Below are 27,504 nucleotides of genomic sequence, written 5' to 3' on the forward strand. Positions count from 1 at the left end.
AACCTATCCTAGCAAAAGACTTTTTTCATAAATTGCATAAATTACATTTTAAATTTATAATGATGCAAAGCTGAATGCTGAATGTGTTTGCTATGTAGGGCTGCCCATTAGGGACCAGGCATACTATTCATAGAACTTGGTTGAAAACCCCCAAAGTATCCCCTTTCATGCTGATCCAAGAATGCTGATGCCACATTTTGTGCCACTTTGTTAAGGAAGTGACATGTGAGTTGAACCCTGAAATGCAAGGAGGATTTAAACAACAGAGAAGGACGTAACATAAGTGTCTATCATCTGTCTAATCTAATCTCCCAACATTCTGAGGGTATTTTTCAATTATTTAAGAAAATTCGCTTGAATCCCCATCTGGCATATGGTACAAGGTCTAGTACCCTTCCTCAGCATACCTCAGCAGTATTTATTTATTTATTTATTTATTTTTTATTGCATTTTAGGTTTTGGGGTACATGTGAAAAACATGCAAGATTGTTGCATAGGTGCATACGTGGCAGTGTGATTTGCTGCCTTCCTCCCCTTCACCTATATCTGGCATTTCTCCCCATGCTATCCCTCCCCAACTCCCCATCCCCCCGCTGTCTCCCCCTCCCCCCCCAACAGACCCCAGTGTATAGTGCCCCACTCCCTGTGTCCATGTGTTCTCTTTGTTCAACACCCGCCTATGAGTGAGAACATGTGGTGTTTGATTTTGTGTTCTTGTGTCAGTTTGCTGAGAATGATGGTTTCCAGGTTCATCCATGTCCCTACAAAGGACGTGAACTCATCGTTTTTGATGGCTGCATAATATTCCATGGTGTATATGTGCCACATTTTTCCTGTCCAGTCTATCATCGATGGGCATTTGGGTTGGTTCCAGGTCTTTGCTATTGTAAACTGTGCTGCAATGAACATTCGTGTGCATGTGTCCTTATACTAGAACGATTTATAATCCTTTGGATATATGCCCAGTAATGGGATTGCTGGGTCAAATGGAATTTCTATTTCTAGGTCCTTGAGGAATTGCCACACTGTCTTCCACAATGGTTGAACTAATTTACACTCCCACCAACAGTGTAAAAGTGTTCCTATTTCTCCACATCCTCTCCAGCATCTGTTGTCTCCAGATTTTTTAATGATCGCCATTCTAACTGGCGTGAGATGATATCTCAATGTAGTTTTGATTTGCATTTCTCTAATGACCAGTGATGATGAGCATTTTTTCATATGCTTGTTGGCCTCATATATGTCTTCTTTTGTAAAGTATCTGTTCATATCCTTCACCCATTTTTGAATGGGCTTGTTCGTTTTTTTCTTGTAAATCTGTTTTAGTTCTTTGTAAATTCTGGATATCAGCCCTTTGTCAGACGGGTAGGCTGCAAAAATTTTTTCCCATTCTGTTGGTTGCCGATTCACTCTATTGACTGTTTCTTTTGCCGTGCAGAAGCTGTGGAGTTTGATTAGGTCCCATTTGTCTATTTTGGCTTTTGTTGCCAATGCTTTTGGTGTTTTGGTCATAAAGTCCTTGCCTACGCCTATGTCCTGAATGGTTTTCCCTAGGTTTCCTTCTAGTGTTTTTATGGTGTTACATCTTATGTTTAAGTCTTTAATCCATCTGGAGTCAATTTTAGTGTAAGGTGTCAGGAAGGGGTCGAGTTTCTGCTTTCTGCATATGGCTAGCCAGTTTTCCCAACACCACTTATTGAACAGGGAATCCTTTCCCCATTGCTTGTTTTTATCAGGTTTGTCAAAGATCGGGTGGTTGTAGATATGTTGTGTCGCCTCCGACACCTCTGTTCTGTTCCATTGGTCTATATCTCTGTTTTGGTACCAGTACCATGCTGTTTTGATTACTGTAGCCTTGTAGTAGAGTTTGATGTCCGGTAGTGTGATGCCTCCTGCTTTGTTCTTTTTGCTTACAATTGACTTGGCTATGCGAGCTCTCTTTTGGTTCCATATGAAGTTTAAGGTGGTTTTTTCCAGTTCTGTGAAGAAGGTCATTGGTAGCTTGATGGGGATAGGATTGAATCTGTAAATTACTTTGGGCAGTATGGCCATTTTCACTATATTAATTCTTCCTAACCATGAGCATGGAATGTTTCTCCATCTGTTTGTGTCCTCTCTTATTTCGTTGAGCAGTAGTTTGTAGTTCTCCTTGAAGAGGTCCTTTACGTTCCTTGTTAGTTGTATTCCTAGGTATTTTATTCTCTTTGTAGCAATTGTGAATGGCAGTTCGTTCTTGATTTGGCTCTCTTTAAATCTGTTATTGGTGTATAGGAATGCTTGTGATTTTTGCACATTGATTTTGTATCCTGAGACTTTGCTGAAGTTGCTTATCAGTTTCAGGAGATTTTGGGCTGAGATGATGGGGTCTTCTAGATATACAATCATGTCGGTATTTATTTTTTTTAATTGTACTTTAAGTTCTGGGGTATATGTGCAGATCATGCAGGATTGTTGCATAGGTATATACATGACAAGGTGGTTTGCTGCCTCTATCCCCACGTCACCTATATCTAGCATTTCCCCCATGTTATCTCTCTCCAACCTCCCCACCTCCTGCTGTCCCTCCCCTAGCACCCCCAACAGACCCCAGTGTGCGATGCTTCCCTCCCTGTATCCTTGTGTTCTCATTGTTCAACACCTGCCGTGAGTGAGAACATGTGGTGTTTGATTTTCTGTTCTTGTGTCAGTTTGCTGAGAATGAGGGTTTCCAGATTCATCCATGTCCCTACAAAGGACACAAACTCCTCAGAGGTCTTTAAGGATATATGTGTCCTTTGATCACCATTTCCTATACTATCTTGCTTCCACTGACTTCTCAGTCTCTTCTGTGTCTCATCTTCTTAAGCCATTTTTTCCCAGCCCTACATCGCTATGATCCTCAGTTTCTCAAGATACCACTGACATAAAGCTGTTCAATATTCAGACTTTACGATCACCAAGAAGAGTTGCAACATGGCACGGAAGTGGCAGCATCTTAGATTTTATGCCATCCATTGATATGGCTCAGCTCTGTGTCCCCACCCAAATCGCAGGTCGAATTGTACTTCCCAATATTGAAGGAGGGGCCTGGTGGGAAGTGATTGAATCATGGGGGTGGACTTCCTCCTTGCTGTTCTTGTGATAGAATTCTCCCAAGATCTGCTTCTTTAAAGGTGTGTGGCACCTCCTCCTTGCCCCCCTCTTCCGCTGGCCATGCAAAGATGTGCTTACTTCCCCTTAGCCTTCTGCTATGATTATAAGTTTCCTGAGGCCTCCCAGAAGCAGAAGCCTGTACAACCAGCAGAACCATGAGCCAATTAAACATCTTTTCTTTATAAATTGCCCAGTTTGGGGGTATTTCTTTATAGCAATGCAGGAATGGACTAATAAATACATTCCTGACCCAATTTCCTTGGTTCTTTCAGCCACAGAAGATATCTTACTAGCCTTTCTATTTAAGGTGCCACTTGCCATTAATCTGAGGCCACAGCTAAAGTAAGAAAAGCCTGATGCAATAAACAATAAAACATCTCCTGATGTTATGACTCAAAGAACTAAAAAACTTTCTCTTTCACAAATAAAATGATGATATGAAGTAGACCCAAAGGCTATCCTGGAAACCTTAATTCAGACTGCTGAATAAAAACCTTAATTCAGCAGTCTGAATTAAGGTTTCCAGGATAGCCTTTAGGTTTGCTTCATATAATCATTCAGGGACCTGGTTGTTAGTGAATTGTTGCTTTGCTGATCTCTGGGCCTTGTATTGTTCACATGGCCAAGGCTGGCAATCCCTAGTGGTTACAGCCAGCATGAAAGGGGAAGAGAATACCTACTATCTCTGGCTCTGGCTCAGGACTGGGACATCCTACTTTTGCTCCCATTTCCTGAGTGAGAATTTAGTCATAAGACCAAACTAACCTTAAGGTGGCTTGTTTATCCCAATTTCTTTACTACAAAGGAAGGTGAGAATAAATGGTATGAACTAGGAGTTCCTGCTACATCTTTCCCTTGTCTTTCAGAAACTTCTTCCTTTTGACTCAACATTTTTCTCCACTTCTCAGCTCCTAACTCCTCAATTTCTATCCCATTTTAAATGCAAAACAGTTTGGTTTCTCATGTTTGAATACTCTCCTCCCAAACCAGACTCAGTGGACTCAACTTTTTTTTTTTTTTTTTTGAGATGAAGTCTCACTCTGTCACCCAGGCTGGAGTGCAGTGGCGCAATTTCAGCTCACTGCAACCTCCGCTTGCCAAGTTTAAGCAATTCTCCTGCCTCAGCCTCTTGAGTAGCTGATATTACAGGCACATACCACCACACCCAGCTAATTTTGCATTTCTAGTAGAGAAGGGGTTTCACCATGTTGTCCAGGATGGTCTCGAACTCCTGACCTCAGGTGATCTGCCTACCTCAGCCTCCCAAAGTGCTAGGATTAAAGGCATGAGCCACCGCACCCAGCTAGTGTCCTCAACTTTTAACAGAATAGCCTGGTAAGCTCTTTTGCTATACAAAGAATCAGCTACCACTGAGATATTCCCTATTGGCATTCCCTATTCCTATAAGGCAGTCATCAACCCATTATTTTGCTTGGTGTGTGCATGTGAGTTCCCACTCAGGTACAAACATGAAAGTAGTTAATTTTTTTCCCCTCTCTGCTGCATAAGGGACTGCATGCAGTGGGGTTAAGGGATTGAGTATTCCCTGAAAAGGAAACATTGAAACAAAAGAGTGGAGAGAGGAAAGCATGGGGTAAATTCAGAAGTCAGAGATAGGTCTGGCCTTCCTGGCTCGTAGGCTACGTGAAAAGGAATGGGGGCATTAAGGACTCCTTTCAGTCAAAAGTAATACAAAACTAATGCAAATCAACAGAGGCTAAATAGGGTGATCATATGAGAGGTGATAGAGGCATTCTAGTTCCAAGTTTGGCTAGATCTAGGGCCCCAGAAGGTGCCAGATAGAGGGCAAGTCTTTGTTTCTGTCTGTGAACTGTTTGGCCTCTGTCTTTCAAATAGTATCTCTCCATAGGAGCCTTGACATCTCTAGGCCATATATTATCTGCAAAATTTTCAAGCTGTTTCCAGTGAGCCACCAAGGTAAAAATAAAGGTGGATTCCAGTGCCAGATTATGCCATGCAGAATTTACAAAGTAAAGGACAGAGAGCCAGTGCTAACCATTCTTGGATTCTCCTGACAGATGAAGGTTTTAAAAAGGGTTGGGTTGTATAGAAGTTGTGACTGTGAAGAGGGGAAGGATTTTTTTTTTTAAAAGAAATTGTGTGTGTGTGTGTGTGTGTGTAACTCTTCTTCCTGTTGTGAACTGTTCATGTGAGTTACCTCTTTCATTTCAAGCCCATTGAGAATTCATCTTTGAGAGCTCTCTAAATTGAAATAGAGACAACTGATGTCCAAGTCACAGCTGAGCAAGCTACAGACACCATGACAGCAGGGTAGCAGGGTAGAGGAGCTGCACTAAGATTGACTGATGCTTGCAGAGTTTGCTGACACAAGAGATGTGTCGGTGCTTCTGATGGACTAGAGGAAAGCCAGATAAGAGAAGAGCCAGTGTGGACTCAACCTGGGTCTGGCCCAAGAAGGTGACAAAGAGGGGTGAGGGTGACTCCAATAGCAAGGAACTGGAGGTGAATGGTGTGTTCTTAGGTTCTGCAGAAGGACTCACAAGAAATTCATCAAAATGGATAAGAAGAACAACAGAAAATAGCTTTCCAATATTGATAATATTCAAAGGTACCTTGAAAGTGCCTGCAAGAGGTAGAGATGGTTGTAAATATCTGCTACCTAGATAGCATGAAGCCAGCTTAGTTGAGAATCATTTTAAGTAGGGATCATCCTCACTTGTTAGCATTCCTTCTTCTCCATACATAACTCTGATCCCAAAGGGATCAGAAACTACTTAACAAGCTTGGGGGGTTGAGCTGTTAGGAAAAGTAGAGAAATATGGTAAAGAAATGTAAAAAAAGTCAGCCCTGTCAATCCTCCCCACCCCTATTCCCTGCTGCCTCCCAGCCTGAACCAGGCCTAAGTTGGGTAATAGGAGAGTATTTTACTTTAAATCAAGTTTAAAGTTGTCATTAACATTTTGGATTCAGCATTGTAATTTCTGAATTGGGACTGTATTGGTGACTTCAAGTAACTCTAAGACCTACATATCATCAGAAAATTGGCCAACAAAAAATTTTATCTAAGTCTGATGAAATTTTGAAGGGATAATGGAAAATAAAAATAATTTTATTTGATTACATTATAAGTACTGTTTATATCTCCCTAGATACCATGGCTTCAGAGGAAAAAGCACAGTCACTCTTCCAGAATCCATAACAGTTCCTGAAAAAGACTTCTTAAGTCAGTGTCCCCTCCACACCTACCAAATCTGTGACAAGGAAGCCATATGGTTATCAACAGCCCCATCTGGGTCACTTGGAGAAAGCAAGAGGCAGATTTCAAAAGAAGATGCTGGCAGCATGTAGATGTCCACTAGGACAGGAAGTCGTGGCACATGGATTCTGAAGGATTGTAAGATGAATCACTCCTAATGAAAGGGCTCAATTAATGCAGAGCCTCAAGTTCTGTTGGGTGGGCTGGCATACAGAATATGGGAACATTCTGTTGGCACTCAGATCTTGAATGTTAGAAACCCAGCAAGGCGCAAGAGTGACAGTAGGGGCTTCTCTGTGGGCTTTGTCATTCCTTTGCCATTCATGGTGACACTCATATGCCACTTGCTCCAGCCTGGACACAGGGGCATACAACCCTCTCAGAAATGCCTACTGGGCAGGGTGACAGGCTGGTGCCACAGCCATCCCTGTGGATTGTCCTAAACTTTGTGATGCTTCTATGAACCAGTTTAGTGGGTCCTCCAGTAGCCTGCAGACAGGTGTGAAGAAGCTAATATTTCCATACAGTGTTGCAGAAAAAATTGGAAGTACTTAGTCCATACTTAAAAGGCACCTTGTAAACATCTAGTGTTATAGGTTCATTCATTTATTTAAAACATTTATATATATATATATGTATGTATTTATACTCTGACTATACGATTGGCATTGTGTTAGAATCTGGGAATATAAAAGTGTTTAGAAAAAATGCCTATATATTTGTCTCCCTCACCAGAATTGAGTTCTTCTAGAGTGGACACCCTGCCTACCTTATTCACAACTGTGTCTTCAATACCTAGAACAATTTCTGGTATACAGCAGGCACTCAATAAATGTTACTTGATTAGATAAATCAGGACAATCACTGTCTTCAAGAAGATTAAAGTCCAATAGAGGAGAAAGATGTGTAAGCACAATGCAGTGTAGTAAGTTCTGTGACACAGGAAATCATAAAACTATATGTCAACAAACAGAGGGTGGGGGTAAGGGGGGAGTGAATAAGGCTCCAAAAGATGATGCAATGTGGGACATTAATGGATGAGTGGAGCATTGCCCATTTGTGCTGTGGTTCTCCTCCTCTATTCTTCTCTTTGAGGATTCTAGATTTCATGTATTCTCTTTTGATGGCTTGGGACAATGGGCAGAGAGTGAGCATTCTGGGCCTGCTGTGTCCTGGGTGTGGCTCTTTCTGTAGCTGTGCCAGTGGAATGACTTTACAGGATCTCAGCAACAAGCCCAGGGGACTGTAGCTTGTGGGATCTTGGCAGAACTGTCTCAGTGCTAAGGTCAGAATTGGGGAAAGATGTTGTAATTGCCTTAAAGGCACGTGGACTCAAAGGCAACGCGGACATTGAGCACAGTTCCTTTTGCAGACTGCGCTTGCAGGAAAGTGAATGGAGCTTTTCCCATGTGTGGCCAAATTGATGAGGTTAAATATGATTACACCTAAACATGTAAACATGAAATTCCCAAGTTAATGATGATGTAATATTCTGTTAGGGTTAGGCTAGATTATAGCTGATTGTGTTGCTTCATATTGGAACCTGGTCCAAAATGTTGACTCCTCTTATAAATCCTGTAGTCATCCCCAGGAATAGCATGATCCACCAAAAAGAAAGCTTTCTAAAGTTTCTAGAGAGTTTCAGTGAGAAACTGAACTTAGGAACACCTGGAAAAACCACAAACAACACTGACTGGCCCTTGCAGAGCCCCAGGAAAATGCCACACATCGGGAGTAGGGAGCTACTGTGCCCTTCTTAGGCATCCCAAGAGCGCAGGCCTGGGGTGAACGTGCTCTACCCCACATCCTAACAGGGAAGAAAAGCACAAGGCCATTAAACAAAAAGGAAAAATAATACCACACTTGGTTGAAATCCCATCCAACTGGGGCCAGGGCTCGATCTGCAATTCTTCATCCTTTCTGGTCTTCATTCAGCTGCCATTGACATCCCCACAGGATGGATTCTTTTTCCAGGGCAACAAATGCTCAATTCATCAGGGAACCGAAGCACAGCTCCTGTGCTGTTTCTCCAGGATCCTTACAAACATTGAATGTAAATGCAAACCAGAGAGATACTATCTTCAGAAGTGAACATATTTTCACCCTAGTATAGGATGTTGATCCTTATCACTCCCTTCCACATAGAGAGTGTCCCTTCTTTGCACCTTGTTCCTAGTGACTTCAAAGGAAGCCTAGAAGGAGCCCCGTAACGTGGGTTACCCTGCTCTGTTCCAATCACAGGGTTTCTGACAGCATTTAAGTGCAAAAGCAAATGTTTTATCTAGGTAAGGACCTAAAATAATGAAGTTTGGCTTTTTATTTATTTATTTATTTATTTATTTTTATTGCATTTTAGGTTTTGGGGTACATGTGAAGAACATGCAAGATTGTTGCACAGGTGCATACGTGGCAGTGTGATTTGCTGCCTTCCTCCCCTTCACCTATATCTGGCATTTCTCCCCATGCTCTCTCTCCCCAACTCCCCACCCCCCGCTGTCCCTCCCCTATTTTCCTCCAACAGATCCCAGTGTATAGTGCTCCCCTCCCCGTGTCCATGTGTTCTCATTGTTCAACACCCGCCTATGAGTGAGAACACGCAGTGTTTGATTTTGTGTTCTTGTGTCAGTTTGCTGAGAATGATGGTTTCCAGGTTCATCCATGTCCCTACAAAGGACGCAAACTCATCGTTTTTGATGGCTGCATAATATTCCATGGTGTATATGTGCCACATTTTCCCTGTCCAGTCTGTCATCGATGGGCATTTGGGTTGGTTCCAGGTCTTTGCTATTGTAAACTGTGCTGCAATGAACATTCATGTGCATGTGTCCTTATAGTAGAACGATTTATAATCCTTCAGATATATACCCAGTAATGGGATTGCTGGGTCAAATGGAATTTCTATTTCTAGGTCCTTGAGGAATTGTCACACTGTCTTCCACAATGGTTGAACTAATTTACACTCCCACCAACAGTGTAAAAGTGTTCCTATTTCTCCACATCCTCTCCAGCATCTGTTGTCTCCAGATTTTTTAATGATCGCCGTTCTAACTGGCGTGAGATGGTATCTCAATGTAGTTTTGATTTGCATTTCTCTAATGACCAGTGATGATGAGCATTTTTTCATATGTCTGTTGGCCTCTTGTATGTCTTCTTTTGTAAAGTATCTGTTCATATCCTTTGCCCACTTTTGAATGGGCTTGTTGGTTATTTTCTTGTAAATCTGTTTTAGTTCTTTGTAAATTCTGGATATCAGCCCTTTGTCAGATTGGTAAGCTGCAAAAATTTTTTCCCATGCTGTTGGTTGCCGATTCACTGTAATGATTGTTTCTTTTGCCGTGCAGAAGCTGTGGAGTTTGATTAGGTCCCATTTGTCTATTTTGGCTTTTGTTGCCAATGCTTTTGGTGTTTTGGTCATGAAGTCCTTGCCTACGCCTATGTCCTGAATGGTTTTGCCTAGGTTTTCTTCTATGGTTTTTATGGTGTCAGGTCTTATGTTTAAGTCTTTAATCCATCTGGAGTCAATTTTAGTGTAAGGTGTCAGGAAGGGGTCCAGTTTCTGCTTTCTGCATATGGCTAGCCAGTTTTCCCAACACCACTTATTACACAGGGAATGCTTTCCCCATTGTGTGTTTTTGTCAGGTTTGTCAAAGATCAGATGGTTGTAGGTATGTTGTATTGCCTCTGAGGCCTCTGTTCTGTTCCATTGGTCTATATCTCTTTTGGTACCAGTACCATGCTGTTTTGATTACTGTAGCCTTGTAATATAGTTTGATGTCCGGTAGTGTGATGCCTCCTGCTTTGTTCTTTTTGCTTACAATTGACTTGGCTATGCGGGCTCTCTTTTGGTTCCATATCAAGTTTAAGGTGGTTTTTTCCAGTTCTGTGAAGGAGGTCATTGGTAGCTTGATGGGGATAGTGTTGAAACTATAAATTACTTTGGGCAGTATGGCCATTTTCACAATATTGATTCTTCGTAACCATGAACATGGAATGTTTCTCCATCTGTTTGTGTCCTTTCTTATTTCGTTGAGCAGTGGTTTGTAGTTCTCCTTGAAGAGGTCCTTTACGTTCCTTGTTAGTTGTATTCCTAGGTATTTTATTCTCTTTGTAGCAATTGTGAATGGCAGTTTGTTCTTGATTTGGCTCTCTTTAAGTCTGTTATTGGTGTATAGGAATGCTTGTGATTTTTGCACATTGATTTTGTATCCTGAGACTTTGCTGAAGTTGCTTATCAGTTTCAGGAGATTTTGGGCTGAGACAATGGGGTCTTCTAGCTATACAATCATGTGGTCTGCAAATAGAGACAATTTGACTTCCTCCTTTCCTATTTGAATACGCTTTATTTCTTTTTCTTGCCTGATTGCTCTGGCTAGAACTTCCAGTACTATATTGAATAGGAGTGGCGAGAGAGGGCATCCTTGTCTAGTGCCGATTTCAAAGGGAATGCTTCCAGTTTTTGCCCATTCAGTACGATATTGGCTGTGGGTTTCTCATAATAGCTTTTATTATTTTGAGATACGTTCCATCAATACCTAGTTTATTGAGGGTTTTCAGCATAAAGGGCTGTTGAATTTTGTCAAAGGCCTTCTCTGCATCAATTGAGATAATCATGTGGTTTTTGTCCTTGGTTCTGTTTATGTGGTGAATTACGTTTATAGACTTGTGTATGTTGAACCAGCCTTGCAACCCCGGGATGAATCCTACTTGATCATGGTGGATAAGCTTTTTGATGTGCTGTTGCAATTGGCTTGCCAGTATTTTATTGAAGATTTTTGCATCTATGTTCATCATGGATATTGGTCTGTAGTTTTCTTTTCTTGTTGAGTTCCTGCCGGGTTTTGGTTTCAGGATGATGTTGGTCTCATAAGATGATTTGCGAAGGATTCCCTCTTTTTGGATTATTTGGAATAGTTTGAGAAGAAACGGTACCAGCTCCTCTTTGTATGTCTGGTAGAATTCGGCTGTAAACCCATTTGGACCTGGGCTTTTTTTGGGTGGTAGGCTCTTAATTGCTGCCTTGACTTCAGACTTTGTTATTGGTCTATTCAGGGTTTTGACTTCTTCCTGGTTTAGGCTTGGGAGGAGACAAGTGTCCAGAAATTTATCCATTTCTTCCTGGTTTTCTAGTTTATGTGCATAGAGTTGTTTGTAATAATCTCTGATGATGGTTTGAATTTCTGTGGAATCTGTGATGATATCCCCTTTATAGTTTTTTATTGCATCTGTTTGGTTATTCTCTCTTTTTTATTAATGTGGCTAGTGGTCTGTCTATTTTGTTGATCTTTTCAAAAAACCAGCTCCTGGATTTATTGATTTTTTGAAGGGTTTTTTATGTCTCTATCTCCTTCAGTTCTGCTCTGATCTTAGTTATTTCTTGTCTTCTGCTAGGTTTTGAGTTTTTTTGATCTTGCTCCTCTAGCTCTTTCAATTTTGACGATATGGTGTCAATTTTAGATCTCTCCTTGCTTCTCATGTGGGCACTTATTGCTATATATTTTCCTCTAGAGACTGCTTTAAATGTGTCCCAGAGATTCTGGTATGTGGTGTCTTCATTCTTGTTGGTTTCGAAGAACATCTTTATTTCTGCCTTCATTTCATTGTTTATCCAGTCAACATTCAAGAGAAAGTTGTTCAGTTTCCATGAAGCTGTGCAGTTCTGAGTTGGTTTCTGAATTCTGAGTTCTAACTTGATGGCACTGTGGTCTGAGAGACTGTTTGTTATGGTTTCTGTTCTTTTGCATTTGCTAAGGAGTGATTTACTTCCAATTATGTGGTCAATTTTAGAGTAGGTGTGATGTGGTGCTGAGAAGAATGTATGTTCTGTGGATTTGGGGTGGAGAGTTCTGTAAATGTCTATTAGGTTTGCTTGGTCCAGGTCTGAGTTCAAGTCCTGGATATCCTTGTTAATTTTCTGTCTCGTTGATCTGTCTAATATTGACAATGGGGTGTTAAAGTCTCCCACTATTATTGTGTGGGAGTCTAAGTCTCTTTGTAAGTCATTAAGAACTTGCCTTATGTATCTGGGTGCTCCTGTATTAGGTGCATATATATTTAGGATCGTTAGCTCTTCTTGTTGCATTGATCCTTTTACCATTATATAATATCCTTCTTTGTCTCTTTTGATCTTTGTTGCTTTAAAGTCTATTTTATCGAAGATGAGAATTGCAACTCCTGCTTTTTTTTTTTTTTTTTTTTTTTGCTCTCCATTTGCTTGGTAAATCTTCCTCCATCCCTTTATTTTGAGCCTTTGTGTATCCTTGCATGTGAGATGGGTTTCCTGGATACAGCACACTGATGGGTTTTGGCTTTTTATCCAATTTGCCAGTCTGTGTCTTTCGATTGGGGCATTTAGACCATTTACATTCAGGGTTAATATTGTTATGTGTGAATTTGATCCTGCCATTTTGATGCTAGCTGGCTGTTTTGCCCATTAGTTGATGCAGATTCTTCATTGTGTTGATCCTCTTTACCATTTGGTATGTTTTTGGAGTGACTGGTACTGGTGGTTCTTTTCTATGTGTAGTGCCTCTTTCAGGAGCTCTTGTAAAGCAGGCCTGATGGTGATGAAAGCTCTGAGTACTTGCTTGTTCGCAAAGGATTTTATTTTTCCTTCACTTATGAAGCTTAGTTTAGCTGGATATGAAATTCTGGGTTGAAAGTTCTTTTCTTTAAGGATGTTGAGTATTGGCCCCCACTCTCTTCTGGCTTGTAGGGTTTCTGCTGAGAGATCTGCTGTGAATCTGATGGACTTCCCTTTGTGGGTAACCCGACCTTTCTTTCTGGCTGCCCTTAGCATTTTCTCCTTCATTTCAACCCTGGTGAATCTGACGGTTATGTGCCTTGGGGTTGCTCTTCTTGAGGAATATCTATGTGGTGTTCTCTGTATTTCCTGGACTTGAATATTGGCCTGCCTTGCTAGGTTGGGGAAGTTTTCCTGGATAATATCCTGAAGAGTATTTTCCAGCTTGGATTGATTCTCTCCATCACATTCAGGTACACCTATCAAACGTAGATTAGATCTTTTCACATAGTCCCATATTTCTTGGAGAATTTGTTCATTCCTTTTTTTCCCTGTTTTCTCTAATCTTGCCTTCTTGTTTTATTTCATTGAGTTGATCTTCGACCTCTGATATCCTTTCTTCTGCTTGGTCAATTCAGCTGTTGAAACTTGTGCATGCTTTGCGAAGTTCTCATGTTGTTTTTTTCAGCTCCATCAATTCACTTATATTCTCTAATTTGTCCATTCTTGTTAGCATTTCATCAGATCTTTTTTCAAGGTTCTTAGTTTCTTTGCATTGGGTTAGAACATGTTTTTTTAGCTCATGGAAGTTTCTTATTACCCATCTTCTGAAGCCTGATTCTGTCATTTTATCACACTCATTCTCCATCCAGTCTCGTTCCCTTGCTGATGAGGAGTTGTGATCCCTTGTAGGAGGAGAGGTGATCTGGTTTCAGGTGTTTTCATCCTTTTTGCGCTGGTTTCTTCCCATCTTTGTGGATTTATCCACCTGTCGTCTTTGTAGTTGCTGACTTTCTGATTGGGTCTGCGAGTGGATGTCCTGTTTGTTGATGATGAAGTTATTTCTGTTTCTTAGTTTTCCTTCTAGCAGTCTGGCCCCTCTGCTGTAGGAGTGCTTAGGTCCACTCCAGGCCCTGCTTGCCTAGGGATCACCTGCAGCATCTGCAGAACAGTAAAGGTTGCTACCAGTTTCTTCTTCTGCTTTGTCCCAGAAGGATACCTGCCAAATGTCAGTCTGAGCTCTCCTTTATGAGGTGACTCTTTGGATATACGGGGGTCAGGGAGCTGCTTGAGGAGACAGTCTGTCCTTTATAGTAGGTCAAGTGCTGAGCTGTGAGCTCTCTTGTTCATTCAGAGCTGCTGGGCAGGTATGTTTAAGTCTGCAGCAGCAGAACTCATAACCCCCCTTTTTTTTTCCCAGGTGTTCTGCCCTGGGGAGTTAGGGCTTTATTTATCAGTTTCCTCTGTGCTGCTGCCTTTTTTTTTTTTTTTTTTTTTCAGGGCTGCCCTGCCCGGCAAGGAGGCAGCCTAGTCACTGTCTGCCTGCAGAGGCTTCGCTGAGCTGCTGTGGGCTCTGCCTAGCTGCCGTGTGAACTTCCCTGCAGTCCTGTTTATATGTGTGTAGTTAGAACTGCCTTGGCAATAGTGGCCCACCTCTGTAATGACGGACTCTCTCTGTAATGGCGGGTTGCCTCGGCAACGGCGGGCTGCCTCAGCAATGGCGGACTGCCTCCGTAGTGGTGGAGTGCCTTGGTAATGGCGGATGCCCCTCCCCCACAGAGCTGGACCGTCCTGGGTTCGGCTCTGCTTGCTGTGAAACTCTCAACCCTTAGCGTTTCCAATTGCTGTTTTTTTCTGTTTTTGTTTTTGTTTTTGTGGGGGTGGGACTAGCTGGGCCTGATCACCTGGCTCCCTGCCTCAGAGCCTTTTGTTTTTTAGTTGAACGGTCGGCTCTCTCCCAGGTGTTCTGGTCGCCTGTTAAAAAGGCACCGGGATCTGTGTGATTTCTGGTGCGGTGACCCACTGCACTGGCTGAAACAGCAGCTCTGAGATTCGTGGTGCTTTTTTGCCCGGGAATCTCCTGGCCTAGCTCCCTGTTTCAGTCCCCTCCTTTTTTTTTTTAATCAGATGAGTGAGCGACTCCACCTACCCAGAGCTTCCCAGATCTCCCCTTGCTGGCTAAGAGGGGACCCTGTCCCGTTTACTCTGCACCAGGAACCGCCACGCTGGGGCACCGGCAAAACAGCCACGCCAGCCTAAACAGCCGTGCTGGCGACCTGTGGGGCTCCGCCACATGGGAATCTCCTGGTCTGTGGGCAATAAAAATCTATCTGGAAATGCAGCGTCCACTCACCCTCTGTGCTTTTACTGGGAGCTGCAATCCTGAGCTGCTGCTAACTGGCCATCTTGGATCTCCAGCTGAGGTTTGGCTTTTTAAAAGATTAGCTACAAGAAAGGAAAATGCTGCAGGAAGACATAACAGTAACAGTTATCATGGTGTGTATATGCAACATCTGGATTCCAGAGATTATGCCAATAAGCACAGGAGTGTTGTTAAGGTCCTGGGCACAATTAAATCTCAACTCTGAGTGAATTAGAAAAAAAGAAAAACTGAACATAGTTCTTTAAATGTGAATCTGAGTCTGTTTTGTAAAGCTGTTAGGATTTAACAAAAGCTGGCTAATGATTCTATGCTAAAAGAAGAAATGTTTTCTTGTTTGATAAAAATATACAGTAGACTCTATACACTCAATTTAAATATAGCAGAGAGTTAAAAATGAAAATGCTTGTTATTGCTTGCATTATTCCCAGACTCATCTTGGAAATTCCTGTCCATATCATTTCTCTTGTGACCCTGTTCTTGTGGCTAATGTGTCTCCCAGATTCTTCAGTGTGATCACTTGCCTGGCCTGCTGTTGATGGTGTAATGGAAAAAAGCAGGAGTCTGCAAAATGAGCCTCTAGTCACCTTCTCGATGTGATGGCCTGGTGACAGGTTAGTTGGCCTTCTTAACCTAAATTACTTCATGTGAATAATAATATTTTGTCTGTCTAAAAGAAGGAGGCTAGACAAGATAAAAGATGTATCTCAATTTGATGTATAGTTTACTATTTATCTTAAAATAGTGCCCTGGATCAACCAAATCACTATGCTATGATCATAGAACTTATATACAAAAAAAAAAAAAAAAGCAAAAATATGGCTTGGCCAGGTGTGGTGGCTCACACCTATAATCCTAGCACTTTGGGAGGCCAAGGCGAGCAGATCACTTGAAGTCAGGAGTTCGAGATCAGCCTGGCCAACATGGCAAAACCTTGTCTCTACTAAAAATACAAAGAAATTAGCCAGATGTGGTGGTGCACACTTGTAGTCCCAGCTACCCGGGAGGCTGAGGCAGGAGAATTGCTTGAACCCAGGAGGCAGAGGTTGCAGTGAGCCAAGATTGTACCACTGCACTCTAGCCTGCACAATACAGCAAGACTTTCTCTCTCTCTCTCTCTATATATATATATATATGTATAATTATGTATATTTTGCTTATGCCTACTTATGTACTTTTGCTTATACCTACTTATTTTCACTTGAGCAACTTGATGTTTTCTTAGCTTATGATGAACTATTTATATTTGAAATATATCAGCAGATGATTTTTTGAGGTTTTGTTACCAGCTAGAAGATCCACAGCTCTACTGTTTTTCATAGAAATTTAAAATAATGTTGAGAACAAAAAGGTTGGTCACTAAAATGTCCCTTGAAGCACCCTTTCTTTCTCATTTTTATAGCTCAGCCTTACCTTAAGCCTTCAGCACTTCTTGCCTTGATTATTACTGGTCTCCCTGTATTCCACACTATCTTCCTCCAATTCAGTACTTTTCTACCACTTATTTTTCTAAATGTAGGTCTAATTATTATACTTCTGTGCTTAAAATCTGGTCATGCTCCTTCTTAAAAGGCTTTCACAAAGTAGCTCTAACTTGACCTTTCACCTCATCTCCTGTCACTCCTCAACATGAGATGTCTGGCCGCAAAGGACACTGGCCATCCTACCACATTCCTTGTGTACCTTCTCACCTACAAGATAGCCCATGCTATTACTTCTCTGTAGGATTCTCTTCTGTTTTAGTTTTCTATTGCTATAGAGTCTTTAAAAACCCACTCAATAGCTAAGTGGCTAAAACAGCATCCATTTATTATCATATGTAGGTTTGAAGTTGAGGCCAGGCAGAGCTGGGTTCCCTGATTGGTATTCCAGAAGGCTTAAGTCAAGATGTCAGTCAGCTGGAGACTTGACTAGGGAAAGATCTGCTTCCAAGTAGTTTCAGATGCTCAGCAGAATTAACGTCCTTGTTGTAGTTATAGAACACAGGTTCCCATGATATTGCTAGATGCTGTCTGGGGTCTGCACTCAGCTCTCAGAGGCTACTTTCAGGTCCTTGTCACAGGGTCCCCACCATAGACCATCTCACCCTTTCAATCTCTGTGACTTCAGGAAGGACTCAGACCTTTTAAATGTTCAACTGATTAGATAATGCCCACTCAAATATCCTCCTTTTCATTAACTCAATTGATTAGAGACCTTAATTACATCTGCAAAATTTCTTTTGCCATAGATACAATGCAGTCACAGGAGTAATATCTCATTATATCCACAGATGTCATGCACTCTCAATGGAAGGGAATTATACAAAGCCCAGGTCATTGGGGTCATCATTCTGTCCACCACACTTTCCTTTTCTTCTCTGCTGGAAAAACTGCTATTCATCATGTAAGAGCTAGCTTATATGAGTGAGTCTTCTATGTTAAGTAGTCTCAACATCCTTAGGCTGGGGTGCTGACCCTGCACTCACCATTGATCCCCATCCATCCTAATAGCATTATACTTACCATCTCATATTATACCTAAATATATGTAGTTGTTTGATTAAAATGTAAGAAAGGAATATTGATGAATTCTCAGTTTTGTTTTGCATAATCCAGATCCCATGTTTGTTGCTACTGTGTTCTCTGCATTAAATCCCCTTTCTAAATATTGTTTGTATTACTTGAAAGCGTGGTATGCTATGCTATCAGGTAAGGAATATTTTCCCAAATAAGGTTGGAGGCTTAATGTCAAGTGAAGCATGAGTCTCCCTTACCTTGCATATTAACATTGCACATTCAATAGCTCGGGCTTTTCATGGCCAGTGGCATTGATACAAGGAATCCAGTGTAAGATTAGAACTGCTATTCACGTTCATTATGCATTCACATTTGTTCATAAAGGAGGAGATCACATGAGACTATATCCTCAGCAAATTGGTTAGACAAATGCTAAAGAATAGGTGTAATGTTCTAAAATTTGTTTTTTTGTTTGTTTGTTTTGCGATGGAGTCTCGCTCTTGTTGCTTGGGCTGGAGTGCGATGGCACAATCTTGGCTCACCACAACCTCTGCCTCCCGGATTCAAGCAATTCTCCTGTCTCATCCTCCCAAGTAGCTGGGATTACAGGCATGTGCCACCATGCCAGGCTACTTTTTTTTTTTTTTGTATTTTTAATAGAGATCGGGTTTCACTATGTTAGTCGGGTTGCTACCGAACTCCTGACCTTGTGATCTGCCTGCCTTAGCCTCTCAAAGTGCTGGGATTACAGGCATGAGCCACCATGCCTGGCCTAAAATTTCAGTTTTAACAATTACTTTGCATCTTTATCCAAATGAATAAAGCTGGTGGTGGCCTTAAATGGAAGAATGGCCTAGATATAAATTTTTCCCCTGTGAAACTTTCTTTCATAAAAGAAACAGAAGGACTTCACCTTTAGTGTGCTTGATTTTTCCTCCTGAGAATCATTCAGGTCTCATCCAGCTTTCCCAGGACTAGTGAATCCAGCTTTTTATATTAGCCTGTCCAGGTGCGCACAATTGAGGTGAAAGTTATGTGAGATTATTGGATGGTACATAGACACTAATGTAAATTCAAGATTGGGAAGAAACAATTGTTTTTGCCTACTTATCAATGAAAAATATATCCTGCTTTGTCCATTTTCTGGAAAGAAAACTGGAATTTGAGTAATTTTATACTATAGCTGAATTTCAGGATTCCTCATTTTGAAAAGAATGAGCATGGGAAATTATCCAGAACCACAGCTCTTTCCTGTGACACTGAAAAAAAAAACCAGCTGGAACTTCCCTTTCTGTATTCTTTCATGCAGGACAACACCATTCAGCAACTATTATAAGTTCAGAACTTCCCAGATAACCGCCAGATGAAAGAAAAAAAATGACTCCTACCTTTTAACACGTTTGCAGAGATCTGGGTTCTAAACTCTGTGCCAATGGAATGCTGGAAACAGGGGCACCAGTTAGGATAATATTTAACAAAGCATTTTGAACTGGCACCAAGCTTCCATTAATGGAATTAAAAAAGATCTGCCAGTGTTCTGGGGAAGATGATTCCCACAGTTCCCCTCCAAAATGTTTTCAAATGTGCAGGGAAAAAAAGAGATGAATCAAGAATACCTCACAAATTTTCTAAGCTGAGATGAATTATGTTAGCTTCTGTTCTCCCACAATGTATATGGATACTGCTGTTGCCCTAATCAGCAGAGATGGTTTAAAAATTGATCTGAAAAATTAGCACTTGACCCTGTGATTCTGCTTTTTATCGACACTTTCAATCACATCTGGTCTTTTTAACTGTAAAATTGTTGGTCTATTCCAGAGCCCATTGCTCTGACAGCTGAATGCATTTTGCATGCAGAATAACTCCTCTCCCAGAGATTTAGGAAACCAGGAAAACACAGCTTTCATTGCTAGATCACTTAACCACAAAAAGAATTCTAATAAGTTTCCACAAAAAGGCCTTTGATTTAAAGTTGAACTCTTTCAGCCTCAGTTACACAAAAAAGTAAGGCATCATGTCCTCTGGCAAAAAAAAATAATAATAATAATAAAAATAATATATATATGTGTGTGTGTAGTAGGGGTTAAAATGAAGTACAACTGTCTTGAAAATACTTTAAAAATAATTGTATAAGTTATATTATTTAACTTGGCAGCATCATACTGACCTTCTAGTCCAGAACAACTTGGTATTTATAAAAAAATATATATTCGTTAATTCTGCAAGGATTTACTGAACATCTGCAATGTGTCAAACTCATTTCTAAAAATATGTGATATAAATTACCTCCCTATGATAATAAAGAGTAATTTGGATCACTAGAGAATCAACCTTTTGATTTTAAACTATTATTTTATAACGTAAGCCATATACTAAATGGCCCTCTCTTCAAAATGTTACATTTATTATACATCTACTGGGCTACCTCATTTAAACCACCTAATGGTCACATGAACTAAGATACCATTTCATAACTGATACTCAGAGGGTTTAAACCATATGCCCAAAGTCACATAGCTTGTTGAATAGATGAATCAGCCAAGATTCTACATCTGACTGCATAGTGTATGCTTATATCACCCCATTATGTTAACTTCTTAAGGATGTTGATTATTTGAATAAGGCAGAAGCTTCAGTAGTTTTCACAGGCTTTCAAAGAGATAGACCTCATGGCAACACAAAAATAATCCAGTATAATTAGGTCATCTGAAAAAAAGTTATCTTGCAAAGATTTTAAGATTTCTATAACTTAGGTTATGGGTTTTATATAAATTCCTTGTGATGGCATCTAACTTTGTTTATCCTATGACTCCATCTGTGTCTCTAGCTTTCTAAGAAGTTCCTGTCCTTCATCTTCCTGGGCTCTGTGCCACTGCACTCTGGCCACATCATGTGACTCATCATCCCCACATACCCTGAGTTTTACCTGATTCCACGACTCTTCCCAGAGATCTTTTCAGCCACTCTTTGACTCCAGTAGTTGGAATTGCAGACTCTTTTCAATTTGCTCCCATCACCTTCTGTGTGTATCTGTATTATTGTATAGATGATGATATTATTTAAATTATAGATTCATATTAGATTATGAATTCACTGTATATTATGTTTGTGATCCTATTGTCTGGTATAGTGTTAGCATGTGACTTAATACATGATCATTAAATGAGTGGAATGTAATTTCTCTGTATAACATTATACTACAAGAGAATGTAATTTTTCTTTTTGCTCTTTTATGTTCATGAAAAAGTAGAATGTTAGATGACTTCTTACTATAGTTGAATATTTTCAAAGCAAGGCTTTGGGTGATTTTCTCAACATCTCTTGTAGTCACACATGGAATTGACCAGTCAGTCATATATCCCTACCACATGAAAGCAGAAGAGCATGCGCATTTACACCACTCTCTCCACCACATATGCATATTCCAGTGCAAAAGAAGAACAAACACACAGTACATTCATTCAGTCATTCATTCAACTGAAATTTGCCACTTAATTTCTAAGGCATTTTAATCACAAATAAAAGGATTCCTTTTCCATGAACAAAGACTTGATACTCTCAATTCTCGTGATTACAATTAGCAGCTCTGATCTCTTATATTTCCAAGATATTCTTATTTAAGTATTATTGAGACTTCCCATTTTTGCCAAGATGTCAAAATAACATAGACTCTTTTCTTCCTCTCCTAAATTTGATATATATATATATAATATGTACTTTTTTTTGAGACAAGAGTCTCACTCTATTGCCCAGGCTGGAGTCCAATGGCATCATCTTGGCTCACTGCAACCTCTGCCTCCTGGATTCAAGTGATTCTCCTGTCTCAGCCTCCAGAGTAGCTGGGATTACAGGTCCCTGCCACCACGCCCTGCTAATTTTTGTACTTTTAGTAGAGGTAGGGTTTCTCCATGTTGCATAGGCTAGTCTCGAATTCCTGACCTCAAGTAATCCACCCACCTCTGCCTCTCAAAGTGATGGGATTACAAGGGTGAGCCACCATGCCCAGCCAAGCCACTGCAGGGATGTTAAAAGTTAAGACCTGGAATTTAGCTTCTCTCATTGTATACCCTATTAACTGATGTAATAATGCCTCCAGACAAATATGAGGTTACAATGAATAACAAGAAATTTTATAAGTTACCTGCTATAAAAGGAAGGTAATACATTGAATAATCTATACTAGAGGAACAGAATAATAGTATTAGACAGAAAACCAATTTAAACCAAACATAGTAAATATTTTCAAAGAGATATGAAAACACATAGCAATTTGAAATAAAGGCAAAAAGTTTCTTTTTTTAAAGAACTATTTGAAAATCCTGGATGAGAAAAAACACAATTGAAATAAACTGCTTAAGAGCTAAATTAAATAGCAAATTAGAGATGTGGCTTAAGAAAAAAAATTCATTTTAGATAGTAGGTTGAGAAATTTATCCATCATATATTGGGAAGAGGTACAGATTGGCAAAGTATAAAAGAAAATTCAAGAGCTATGAAGAGTTGAAATGAGTTATTATCATCTATATAACAGTCCAAAAGAAAGGGAAAACTAACAGAAAAAAATATTCTAAGAAGCTGTCAGAATAAAAGATTTAAGATTGAAAAGAGGGCAAAAGAAGGTGGATAAGGTAAAGCCAATAATTATCTGATGAAACTTAACACCATTAAATACAAAATTTTAAAAATTTTAGCTTTCTGAATAAAAATGAGATCACAAAGGACTAAGATCATATTAACATCAAACTTCTCTTATTGATGTATAGATTTTTCTTATAACACTTGATGTATTAAAATAATATATTTCAAATTATTTAAGAAAAAATTCTAAAATTATAATGTGATACATAATGTTTTAATACATGCATGAAATAAAGAGCTACTCGAACATCTATAAATTCCATTGAAAATATTATTTAAAAAGTAATCTGACAAAAGGGAAATAAATCTAGAATGATACCACAAGAAAAAGCACAAAATATGAGTAAAATTAGTAAAATTTAATGCTGGCTACAATAATTTGAAGCAAAAATGCTAGGTGAAGGGAATTGAGGGAAGGTGATATATTATGCTAAGGTAGTTGTCTTCTTTAGGGAGAAGACAAAAATATTTATAAGATTAAGAAATGAGGAAATAAAATAATCATAAGAATTTTACTATATTTGTAGTAACCATAAGAAGAATGAAACTAGGTTTAATAAAATATTCACACCAGGTAAAGAAATTTGGTATTTCCAATGGAAGACAGGAAAGAAGAAAACATAATATAAAATGTGTGGTAAATAAAAAATACTAAACAAGAATGCAGAAATAATGGTGTCTATTCTAATATATGTAAGTCAATGAAAATAACTAATCCAAAGCCAAATTATAGTACCTTGTGATTATAATAGAATATTGGATTATAGTATTTTGATTACAAAACATGTGCTTAAAACAAAAAGGTATGAAAAGACCAGAAATAAGGAAAAGAGAAACTCTAGGCAAAAATGAATCACAAGAAAGCCAGATAATTTTAATATCAGAAAAAAAAATAGAATTTAACTTGAAAAAATAACAAAGGACAAGTATGAACTATATATGCACATAAAGTCAAAATGATAAGTGATCATAATAATCAGGAACCAAATATGTATCCCACAATGTAGCATCAATATATATATAAAGTAGCAACTGATAGAATTATAGTGAGAAGTAGATGATTTAATGATTGTCTTTGGAGATTTAAATATAACCACCTTGTAATTAAATGATTAGTAAATAAGGAAAGATTTAGAAAATGTGAATAGTATGATTAATAAGCTCATTAAGAGAGATAAAAAAATTACACATAACAAATGACAAATATTTTTTAAATGTAAACACCAACAAAATAGCCATGGACTAATCACAAATGAAACCAACAAATTCCAAGGTCCAACTTGATAAACATTATGTTATCTAAACATATTAGATTTGCACTAAAATTAAAAAACAATACAAAAGTTTGGAGGAAGTCTGTCTAAAATGAATGTTTAATGGATTCCCAGGCCCACTAACTTAGCAGTAAATTATTGTGTTTTGAGTGTGTGTGTGTGTGTGTGTGTGTGTGTGTATGTCTATGTCTAATATCTAAACCTACCAGGACAAAAACGGAGATAGAAGGCTATAGTAAACAGAACCCCCAAAACACTAAATCACTGGCATTAGGTACCTCTGAAAGTCAATTGAAGGTGAGGCTATGTTTAAAAACAGGTAGATTCACCAAGACCATCTGTCCCTTTTTGCCATAAAGTGACTGCCTCTCCTCAACCAAGAAGAGGTAGAGATTGAAGATCTGAAAGAGGGAAAATAGATTCAGAGACACCAGTACTAGCTGGTAGAGATGGTATAACACACACACACACACACACACACACACACAGAAACTAATTCAATGGATACACTTAAAATGTTGAGAACTTCAAGCTTTTCTTTTTTCCACTCAGATCTCAAAACTGGCAGCCAGGATTATATTCTTTTAGTAGAATCTTCATTAATGAAAACTAGCCCAAGAGGAAGGCACCAATAGCAGTTCATTGTGGGTCAACAAGCCTATCCACGTTTCAATCAACCTTTTCACGGCCATTTCAAAATATGCCAGAAAGTTAACAACTAACAGATATTTTAAGATTTCTAAAATTAAATATAGAGGTTAAACAACATAAAACAGCAATTTAGGGGGCCCTAAGATCATTCAGGGAGAAGAAGGCTTCACATAAACTATCATATTGCTAAAGAGATGAAATATTGCTTTCATAAGACAGTAGGATGATATAATACAAATAGAACACAACATAAATAACAAAAAGGATCCATAGAAATTAAAAATGTTATAACAAATAAAATAATAAAAGAATTGAAAGACGATTTTCCCTCCAAAACAAAACAAACAAAAAACAGAGCAAAAGACAAATAACTGGTTATAGGTGAACCTTAAGATACTGATTTCCTAAGTGTTTGGGGTAGGTTTTTATCCCTTAGAGGACAGGGCTATTCAGAGAATGGTCAAAGTAGAGCAGGGCCTAATGGCACTCCCCATATGAAAAAGGTCAGGAAGAACTCTTTTGGATAACTGAACATAAATATAACAATAACCAGCTAAAGGAATTGAAAATATTTAGCTGGAAGAAATGGGCAGCATAAGGGAAATTCTACTTCATAGAATTGTTTTATTTTCTGTGTTATATGCATATGCAGAAAGAAGGAAATAGATTGATGGCAGTGCCTAAACTATGCAGGTAACACATTTGTCCCCTAGCTGAGGCCAATACTAGCTACTGATGGCTCACAGCTGATTTTCTTGTTGGAAATTGCCCTCAGCTTTAGGAAATTTCCCTGCCCAAGATTATGCCCTCCTTGGGTGGCCAGTGATCAGTAACTTGGAAATACCAAGTCCTGACCCACTTTCATTTAGTGAGGAAAACAGTGAACTGTTAGCTCAGCTTCATAACTCCCCATAGAATCAACTGAGGCATCAATTGCCAGTGTATTGAAGGTCAGCTGTTTCTTATGCTCAGTCCTGTCTTAAATATATTTTCTTATAGGTTTGTTTACCAAAAGCACTCCCCGATAAAGGTTATTCATGTGATTTCCTGTGTCAGAATTTCTTTCTTGGGAATCTAAGAGAACATCTAACATGTATTTGGAAGGCATCTCAATCTTACTACTAATTAGAAAATACAAACTAAATGATTAATCTGTTTATACTCATCAATGGACAAAAATTACATAGATAATACCAGGACAAGTTTAGAAGAAGGCAATCTCTTTCTTTTAATTGAGGTTTTTAGACCATTTTTATTTGATATTATTGGTAAGAGTAGGTTTAAATCTATCATCTTTTTATTTGTTTTTATTTGTTCCATCTATTCTTTGTTCCCTCTATCTTATACTTTGAATGGATGTTTTACTCATGCATGATCATGTAATATGGCCTTTGGAAAATATTGGTTCACTGAATTATGCAGAATTTCCAAATGTTGACACAAATCATAATACAACATCAAAATAATCATACCTGTTAATTTTACCACCAATCTCAAAATAGTCTTTAAGTAATGAGTGACTGTCAAATTTAGAATGGTGAATAAAGGTTTTCGAAAATCTAATTTTTGCTTGATGCTCAAATTTTATCAGACGACAAATACTGTCAATTGTTCTCCTTGAAGTGACTGGTTCACTTTGTTTAATTTCAAGAAGATATCTTCCAAATGCTAAAACATGAATGATGATAACTTGTGAGTTGTTCTTGTACATAAAGATGATGTCCTTTGAAAAAGTGGCTAGTTCCACTCAACTAATAGAATAGCACATGTGCTAACCCTGAAGACTCACATTGCATTTCAGTGTGCAACAGAAATGCTTCTGCACACTTCTCATTTTGTCACACAGAATACTAAAGAAACATGTACAAGTGTTGGAATTTAATATAATTAATTTTTACTGCTTCATCAAGGATGTTGTGAAATAAATTGGATTTTCTAAAAACTGTAATCCATGGCAGTAAAGAATAGAACTACTAGTATAATTTTCTGCCACTGCTTGATTTGTGTTAAGGTGCCAGATGTTTACCTACCCTTGATTTTGCACAACCAGCACAAATTTGAACCCAGTGAAGAAGGCAAATAACAATACTGTGGTTCCCAAATTGTGCACCTAAGTTCTCTGGAGTACCACAATAAACTCACAGGGTACCTCACGATATTTTAAAATTTCCAGGAAAACTCAGCAATATTCAACATCTGCTGCACATTTTGCAAAGTACTAGTTCAAGGTAGTTTTAAGGTAGATTCACTATATTTTTTATGATAAAATATCTTTGAAAGCTTGCTTTTCAGTGCTTTCTGTGATAAAAGGCAATGTGGAATAGTGAATGAGAGTTTTAGTATTCCATCTGATTCCAAGGCTTGAGAAGTTGTACCCACAGGTAGACACATCCTATTAATAAATAATTGTGGTTATTTAGGAATAAAGTAAACATACACAATTTACTTGTATTATTTTTTCAAATGGCTATTAAGATTTTAGGACATAAATACCTGAGTTCTTTTGACCTAAGTACATAATAAACAGACTGCTAAGTATTTCCTTTAGCCTAGAAATGCTGTGAGGAAAAAGTATTGAGACACTAAGGGTGCTATGAACTGAGAACTTTTGGGAACTTCTGTCTTTGTATTATCATGGAAAAAAAAATAATTTGAGCTTGCAGGGTCCCTGAAAAGGTCTCAGGAACTCTCAGGGATCCACAGACACCAGTTTGAGAACCAATGTATTAGATCAATTACATTCTTCTCAAAAGTCAAATGAAATTGTTAAAAGTTATATGAATTATCTGTCATCAAAAAATGGGCAATATCTTCATCTGCCTTATTTTGTTGCATTCCTGTCTGCTTGTTTAATGTCTGGTAGACTTTAAACAAGTCTGCTGGCCTAAGGTGCATACATACCTCACACTAGTCCCATTTTTTGGTTTGGAAGGGTATTTATGCATGTAAGATCTTCCCTCTGTCTACAGGTGGCTTACAGTCTTGTGGGAGTGAATGGCAAAAATGCAGATTGCCAATAGTCTTTAAGAAACACTATGATAGCAGTGAACAGAATGCTTTGGGAAAACATAGGTTTTCTAATGTAGCTTTGGTGGATCATGAAAGAGTCTCCCAAGAGATGATAAGATGACTATCTCAAAGAATAAAGGAATGAGAGCAAGAGAGAGAGAGAA

At 39.0% G+C, this 27,504-nt stretch overlaps 1 long non-coding RNA gene across 1 annotated transcript in view; it reads right to left on the reverse strand.

Annotated features, from left to right (window-relative positions):
• Nucleotides 1-20,333: 20,333 nt before the first annotated feature.
• LOC135277471 (uncharacterized) overlaps nucleotides 20,334-27,504 on the reverse strand; it is a 433,990-nt gene continuing 426,819 nt past the window's right edge. The window contains exon 4 of the long non-coding RNA XR_010345074.1: nucleotides 20,334-20,798. This is a non-coding gene — a long non-coding RNA (uncharacterized LOC135277471). The remainder of the gene's footprint in view (nucleotides 20,799-27,504) is intronic.

Source organism: Aotus nancymaae, unplaced genomic scaffold (assembly GCF_030222135.1).
Source record: "Aotus nancymaae isolate 86718 unplaced genomic scaffold, 86718_ANA_hifiasm-v0.15.2.pri h1tg000032l_0, whole genome shotgun sequence".
In the NCBI taxonomy this organism is placed as follows: Eukaryota; Metazoa; Chordata; class Mammalia; order Primates; family Aotidae; genus Aotus; species Aotus nancymaae.